Raw genomic sequence first — 8412 nt, forward strand, 5'->3', positions numbered from 1 at the left:
CTCCCCACTTTGAACTTTGTTTCCATTCTCTAGAGCATAAATTCTCTGTATCTTTCCAACATACCTTGGACAACTTGCATGTCCAGTTGACCCATTCCCCTACCCCCAACGCACAGCTGTTCACCCAAGTGGCAGTATTTAGATTGTCCTTGAATCTCAAACGCCTGCTTTGTGGCCCTACTTTAGGTCATACTGCTGTGCATTTCTCCTATGCCCAGAAATAAAGTGTACCTCTCCACATACAGAGCTTTCTCCCGCAGTCCAACCTCCCCAAGGCTAGGCATATCATTTCAGGCTCTTCCAAGCTTATGGTCAGACCTTATAGTCAGGCAGGAGAACTTTTGCTCCTGTGAGGACTCTGGAGTGGCCCATGACATACCCACTTCTTGTCCAGTTGTGTGACCAGGTAAAGATCCTACTCAAAGTTATTTTCATTTAGTTCACAAAAGAAAGGATAATAATCTCCACAGAAATCTTCAGTAAAAGGCAAAATATTTATATGATCTGAAGAGAAACCAGAGTACTAGGGATAATGTGAGTAGACAAAATAATAAATACTCCTAAAGAAAAACTAGGAAGAGGAAATCTACACAACCTTCTTAGCATTAGTTCTTATTAATATTTACATTTTGTCCTTTCTGATTTTTTCTATATGAATATGTGTGTAGTATGTATGAAAATACTTACTGGCATATGTGGGCATAAATATAAAACATAATACACATTCTATTTTGGAACTTTATTCTTTAATATATTTAAAAAATTTTAATATCAGCAAAAGTTTTCTGCGGTGCTATTTCTTAATGAATAAAGTAGTCCAATGGACAGATGAATTATTTCTATATTCAGATTTTAACAGTGTTGCTCATATTTTTCATTAAGTAGTAAATGACTTTAAAAGTCAGGCAGGAGTGTTTGGCATTGTATGGGTTTGGTCTGAATGAAGGAACAACACTTGAATCTCATTCTAGGAGGCTTTGGCATTCTATTTGAGAACTCTCAAAGCAGCTTTCTATGCCGTGAAATGTGTTCTTTTACAACTAATGAAAACTTGGCCCGAGTGCAGCGTAGTTCAGCTTAATGCCATTTCCTTTAAGAAGAGGGTGACCAGCAGGGCTGGTGCTGAGTGGCCCGTGGACAGGGAAGCTGCCTGACTCGGTATCCCCAGCCTGAAGAGCAGCCACACCAGCAACTGTTGCATTCTGGACCCTTAGCCACTGGCAACGGATCCTTGGCTTCCTTGAGAACAGGACTTTCAAGAACTATAAATAGGACTTTAAAAATAGTTTTATGATCTCCGGCTATAGAATTCCCTACCCAATGAGTCTGTTTGACTCATTGTTTAGGGAAGTGGCAGGCTGGCATATTCTTTAGCTGGAAGAACACATGGCATGAGGTACCTTTTTAAGAGAATGCCTTTAATTGCTGGAAAAGTTTTACCCTGAGGGAGAGACTGGAAAGTAGAGTTGACAGGAGTTGTGGTAGCAGGATTCTAAGAAGGCTGTCAAGATTCTTGCCTCTTGGTATATTGAATTTTTGTCCCAAACACCGGAGAGGATAAGCTTTCACTCTCATAATTAGATTACTAGTCAGTGGCTTGGATACAATAAAACAGAACATCCTGGGTGTGCCTGCATGAGTCAGGGATCTCTTACAAAAGAGCCTGGGCCCTTTCCTGAGAGAGTCTCCACCTGGCCTTGAAGTAGCAGGTGGCCAGGGACCTGGCAGAAGGTACTGGGCCTCAGGGGAGACCCCAGCCCTGACAGTGATTTTCAGAACTTCATCTTCCCTGTGCTCTCGATTTCCACTGGCTTCTTGCGCTGCATTGCCGACGGGTGGTCAACTTTTTACAACCAGCTGAACTGCACAAGCATGGTGCTGGGTGTAGGAGACTCACCTGAGGATCACTGCCAGCAGCGTAAGAGGCAGGACTGGAGATGCTGCTGGGAGGCTGTTGGGGAAGTTGTTTGGAGAAGCTGTGGGAAGTTACTGGTTCTCTTGGACTGTGCTGCGGGAAGACCTTGTCATGCTGGCTTTCCTGATGAATTTGGCTGTTCTCATCAGAGGAAGAGCTCAGAACCTTGTTGTTGCTGAGAATGGCTGTGGCCCATTTGGAGGTAGCTCTGGTCCTCATCTTGAGCATCACTTCCCGGCCCCAGAGGGGAAGGTGGTGAACACCTCAGCCTCCTGGAGAAGCTTGTCCTGTTGGCTTTCCTGATGGGAACTCAGCTTTTCTTATCATCAGAGGCGCTCAGGACCTCACGGTTGCTGAGGATGGCTGTGGTACTTTTCGGGGGAGTTCTGCTTCTTTCTTCTTGCCTTGCTTCCTGACTCCAGTTCATATTCCTCAGCCTGCTGACAGATACTTCATCCCACTGACACAGACTTTCTGACTTCCACCACTGACCTTTGGGCCTTCCCAGTGCAACACACTTGTATGAGACATTGTTGTGGGCTCTTGCTGTCCAATTGGACTCATGGGAGACATTGTTGAGCGGTAGGTCTTCAGCTTGACTCATGCAGGACATTGCGGCGGGATCCAGGCCCTCAGCTGGATGTGAGGACATATATCCTGAACTCTGCGTATATAGTTCTTTGGGTGATTCATTATAAAATAATCTTATAAAATGTGTCCTGTATTATATTGTTCCCTTTGCAAAAGCCCCCTAACCATGACACTTCTTGTCTAGGGCCCTTGGAAAATATATTCAGTAGTTGTTTGTGAAGCAAGCACATGTTGCCAAGTTCCTGTATGGTGAAAGCTATAGCAATACTCTCAAGGACCCAGCAAGTCATTTACTCCCCAACAATCTCAAAGGGTAGCAGGCTTCCAGGCCAGGTGCAGTCTTGTCAGTGATGTTGGTGTCAGCTTTACCTTCCCAACCCAGTCCAAAGGGTTGCATTGGACAGTCTCTTGGGACTATAGAGTATCTACCTTTGAGGCCAGCTCACCAGATAGGGCCTTGAGTCCTGCTGGCCTCTCCTGCCTGTCTGATAGTACATGCTCCCTGCCTGAGCTTTCCTGCAGCTAACTTCTTAACAGTGCTTCTCTCAGCTAATCCTCTGGCCCATTGCCTCTTACTTTTGTGAATGAGTATAAATTGCAAATTTCTTGAGGCTCCTTAGGATTTTTTCTCAGAGATATTCCAATCCAAGCCCTCTCCCAGCCACAGTGGAGCTGCAGGGCCTTAGCACCAGGCTGCCTATGGAGATTGTGGCCCAGGCGGGCACCCCATTTGGAGGGAAATAACAGGCATCAGAGGAGACCTAGGAAATTTCTGTGCCTTTGTACAGCATTTGGATCTTAAGCAAGCAGACAGAGGAGGTCAATGAATAGAAAAGCAGACACTCCCTCCCAAATGCTAAGACACAGTGTTCTTCTCACATCTTTCCAGGAAAGGGCAAGCACTTCTAGGAGTCACACACTTTCTAGGACAAAGAAGTCTCCTTCAGGGCAAGCAGGGGAAGGAGGAGAGGCAGAGGAGGCTCTGCCTGCTCTTTAAGCTCGTGGTTTGGCCAAGGCTAGGAAGAGGCCCAGGAGAGCACACTGCTGGCCAGAAATAGTTTGCAACAACTCCCATGAGTTATGGAGGTTATTTGTGGAGCTGAAGGCAAAGGAGAGAAGAGAACATAATTTAATCCAGGCCTAGGTGTCTCTACAGGGCCTGAAGTCCCCTCTGATAGAATAGCTCTGGCTTCTGCTGTCAAATAGTTGTTTGACACAAACAACTACTGATCTGCTGATCCTCGACTCAGGATCCTTGCCCTGTCTTGGAAAAACCTGCTCTTACCGGATCTATGAGGGGAGAATGGCAAGCAGGCCTTAGGAACTGGCCTTCGGCCAAGTCGCCACATGACTACACTGCCCTGGAGCTAATCCTGATATCCCTGGGCAGGCTGCACTTGGCTGGAGGGTAGCACAGAGAGTACAAAAGTCCCCCAGTGCAGCACGATGGTGGAATCCCCATGCAACCTGCCAGTCTTTCTGCAAAGCTTTGTCTCCCCAGGTCAAATGGGCCCTGCTCATCTGCTCTGCCCAGCTCTGGAAGAAGACTCTACTCGGATCAAATATGTGAACGTTCTTTGAACATGAGGTTGAGGCACAATTACTCAGCCTATCCCAGAAGCCAGTTCAGGCTGCTCAGCTGGATTAGTCATGTTGCTTGCCTGAATGTGGCCACCCATACATTGGAGCTTCCTAGAGACGACATGAGACTCCCCCAGCCTTAGTGCCTCCAGAGAGGATGCTTTAGGGCCTCACAATGGCTCACATAGAGCCCCTAGTTTTTCTCTTGTCTACTGTGTAGGGTGTGTTTGTGCAGTTAAACGACCCCCTCCTGCATGTGGAGAACTAACTATGGCAATGGGCTAAAGCAGTTCTGCATTGTGATTTTGATTTGCCCTGGTGGCCCTCTCCCCTCAGGATTCCTTCAGGCTGAAAGTACTGTGTAACTAATCTTGGCAGCCCTCTCAGTGGAGGGTCTTCCTGTCACAGATGGCCCCTTAGAGGCCTCCACCTTCACAGCAGCTTCTGTGCATTCCTGGGTTGGGCTGGGTTGAAGCTGGGGGAAGAAATGGAGAGAATGGGAAGCAGCTAATGCGTTGCCCAGGCCTCTCTGCCGAAGTACTCTTTCCTTGGAACTTGTATTCTCTGCCTTCCACTTCCAGACAGCAGGGCCCTAGCGGCTGCCCTTCAGCAGTTCCTTCCCTGGAAGACGAGCCTTGTGGGCCAGAGGTGTGCATGTCCTAGCTGCTGAGCCCCCGCACCCCTCCCTTTCTGCTTCCTTTGGGAACTTTCAGTGCTAAAAACAAGCGTTCTGAGAACCATATTTTTCTAGGTTAAGGGTGAAAAATGCAGCGTTTCCTCCAAGTGGAAAGCACTTGGCAAGCCAGCTCTGGGCACATTTCCGAGATCCTTCCGCCCCCTCAGGGAGGAGGCAGCTCTCTGCCACAGGGAGAAGAGAGGAGGTGGGAGGTGGAGGAAAAGAGCGAGGGAAGTCAGAAGGAAAGCGCCAATTACTGAGGAACCAGTCAGTGTGTGGAAACCAGTAGGCCTGTTTGTATTGGAGCAGAAGCCCGGAGACTGAACTGGCCTGGGTCAGGAAATGAAAGCAAATAAGAGGACAGAGTGGGACAGGCAGTCAGAGAGGTGGTGGACAGGCCTGACAAGCTTCTGGGGCAGCATGGGGACAAAGAAGACCTGAGAGACCTTCCTGAGGGAGCTCTCACGGGTGGTCCTAGAGGAAACACACAGGATTATCCAAGTCCATTTTAATAGGAAAGCAAGAATAACTACTTTCCTCATTCCACCCGTCGCCTTTCCTCAGATGCTGTGGGAAGTTCTGGGGAATTTCCTCATATCCTAATTGTGGGACAGAGGATTTTTAGGAATTTATGTCTCATGATATCCTTCTTTCTGGGATGGCCGGAACTGCATTACCCTGGGAGCTCCCTGGGTACTTCCCATCAAGAGCCCAGCCCACCCTCTATACCATGCCAGTCACCCCAGTAGCTACCTAAAAGCCAGGGCACAGATCCCATCTTCCTCCTGATCTGTCCTTATGTGGGAAACAACAGGTGGAAAGACAGATGGACAAATGAAGATAAGACAGCAGATGAGGCAGGGGTGGGGGGAGGTAAGTGTTGTTTCCTTGGGATCTCACTGGGCCACTAGCTAAGAACCTTATAGGCCTGAGCCCCCAGTCCCAAGGACTCCTGGGAAGAGTGCACAGGGTGTGGTGTTACGTCTCTTCTTTCAACAGTATTACCTGCCATGTGGTCCAGTAGCACTAATAACCCAAATTTGTCACCCTCTCTGTATTCATGACCCTTGCAGGGAGGCTCAGTGTATCTTCTCACTGTGCCAAGGGGTCTCTTTGTCATGCTGTCATGATGCAGGTGGAGTCTGTTTCTTCCTCTCTTAAATCTAAAGACCTTGACTAATAGGAGGTGGCTGTAGCGTCATGTGGCAGTTCCAGACAGAGGCTGTGCAGCACTTGCTTTTACTCTAGGATCCCTGTCTTCACCCGTCATCATGAGAAAAGATGCTCAGACCAGCCCCCCGCCCGCACCCCCGTCCCAGGAGGAGAACGGGAGGCACGGAGGCATGCTCTACAGAATCAGGAGCAGCTCCAGGAAGGCATAAATGAGTCTTAGCCCTCTTCATACCCTTTACTGAATATATTCCCTGTCTCCTAAAATAGAGTGTCCCTTTTAATCTTCTTTTGGGACGTTTCATATGCATCTTCCTGAGCCATCAACAAGACTTACCAACTCACCTTCCCTTCCCAGCTGAGACCACCCTAAATTCACAGCCCCTTATGCGTGGGAGTAAATCCAGCTGAGGCTAGACTCGCCACCTCCTCAAGCCCAGGCTGCTCAGCGAGGCTGCGAAGGTCACCACTCAGGGCACATGAGCAGACACCCATTGCTATGTACCATGGAGGTTTGTAGTTGGTTGTTAGGCAGCATGATTGTGGCAAAAGGTAAGAGAAACACTTACTAAAAAAATTAGGACACCCACAAGCCAGGCTGGGCTCTTCCCAGCTCTCTTCTCCATTGGAACCCGGGTCTGATCCTTTAGTTTCAGGTTTGCTGTTCATCCTTCCAACCACCCTGCTATTAATTCCCCCCACATTTCCCAGATTTGGTCCACAGAGGGGGTGGAAGAGCTTAGTCCAAGCTTGTGATATACGGTCTCCTACCCTGTACTCCTTTGCTGAGCCTTCCCACCATCCTCTTGGGTCCTTCTCCTCTGCTGCCCTCTCACTTACAGTCTTTCCTGCCTGAATCCGAATCACTCCCTGCCTTCAGCCCCATCTGCTTACCACCCACAGAGGATGTGGTTCCCAGTTCTCCTCAGCTTCAACACACGCCCATTGCATTTTTCTCTGAATAACGGTTGCATGGAATAATACAATTCTCTGGCTTCAACTCAGCTGGATACTTTACTAAAAATCACATTTTTTTTGTTGTTGTTTTTTTGGCTGGAGGCTAATCCATTCAAAATGTGCTGTGAAAGCAACTGCGCTGAATCTTGGGAAACACTGGCCCTATTAATCTCCAAGAAAAGTCGCTGAAGTGAGGGAAGCTGGGAAGTGGCAGGACCTCCTTTCTGCCATCTGCATTTTCTCTAGCCTCACAAGGTTGCACATGCAGAAAGGGATGAGTATTATTACTGTCATTATTATTACCATTCTCCTTCTAGAGAAGGATCCTGGCTACTAAAGACCCTCAAAGTCAGGAGACGGAAGTTTCGGATACAAGGGAAACCTCTCTAGATTATTTATTCATTTTTAGAATTCTTAATTTGTCTACACCTTCTTTGCACAAGCTCCAAAGTTTTTGTTGAATGAATGCTACACAAACAAGTGCGAAGTCAGTCCTGGCACTAATTATAGGTTCTTGCATGAGCGAGATCCTATTTCTCCCGTCTTCACGGGCAGCTTTCATTTCACCTTTCCCTTAGCAAAGCCTGTCATGGGATCTGCCTTGAGCCAGCTGTCCTGAGAGTCACATGCATACATAGCAGAGGGACACAGCAGAGGTACAGAAGGAAGGAGCTGTTTCTCTGACTCTTCATACCCCTGCGCCTTGCAGACAGAGCAAAGCCCACCCCCGCACAGTCTGGGAAGCACTGAATACCTTGGCATCCATTTGTGGATGTGGTCTCTACAAAATCAGGAGCAACTCTCTGAATGAATAAATGAGTCTAGCTTTCTTCATCCCCTTTATTGCAGATATTTTCTCTCTCTTAAAAATGACAATGACCCAAGCATGGTAGCACATGTTCCTTTTTAATCTGCTTCTTTTGGGAAGCTTCGTATACATTCCCTTGAGCTGTCAATGCGTACTGAGGAGAATGGTCAGCTCCCCAGGACCCCACATGAACTGTGTCTTCCACTCCACGCACACCCCAAGGGCCCAAACAAGTCTCCTCTGGGAGACAATTTTTAGGAAAATGTGTAAGAATTAGGATTTTCTACCTTAACTTTCAAAGGTATACTGTGTGGACAGCTTGCAGCTATAAAAATATACATGTACAAAAGTACAGCTACAAAATCACGGAGCCCATTGCCTTAGATTTGCATTATAAAAAGTAGAGATTTCACGTTGAAGGTAAAGTCTGAGGAAGGGGGCCACATTAAGGTTTTATGTCTAATCTCCCCCAACCTTATTTTCCCGGATCAGTTAGACTACACTGAGTCAGCTAGTGAGGAGTGCAAGGGGTTAATCAGATCAATTCGTGGGCCAAGGGGAGGAACTGGAAGATCAAGGTCACCCAGTCATTGTTCTGCTGTCAGGAACAATGTCATGAGTCAGGGAAGGAAAGAAGTATTTTAATACTGTCCAGTGGGTCTCTCTCTCTCTCTCTCTCTCTCTCTCTCTCTCTCTCTCTCTCTCTCTCTCTCT

At 47.6% G+C, this 8412-nt stretch overlaps 1 protein-coding gene across 1 annotated transcript in view; it reads left to right on the plus strand.

Annotated features, from left to right (window-relative positions):
- The window catches only part of Lifr (LIF receptor alpha), a 180172-nt gene that overhangs the window by 130824 nt on the left and 40936 nt on the right, over nucleotides 1–8412 (plus strand). The gene's annotated exons all lie outside the window — the stretch shown is intronic.

This window comes from Octodon degus, unplaced genomic scaffold (genome assembly GCF_000260255.1).
Source record: "Octodon degus isolate 3935 unplaced genomic scaffold, OctDeg1.0 scaffold00002, whole genome shotgun sequence".
NCBI lineage: Eukaryota > Metazoa > Chordata > Mammalia > Rodentia > Octodontidae > Octodon > Octodon degus.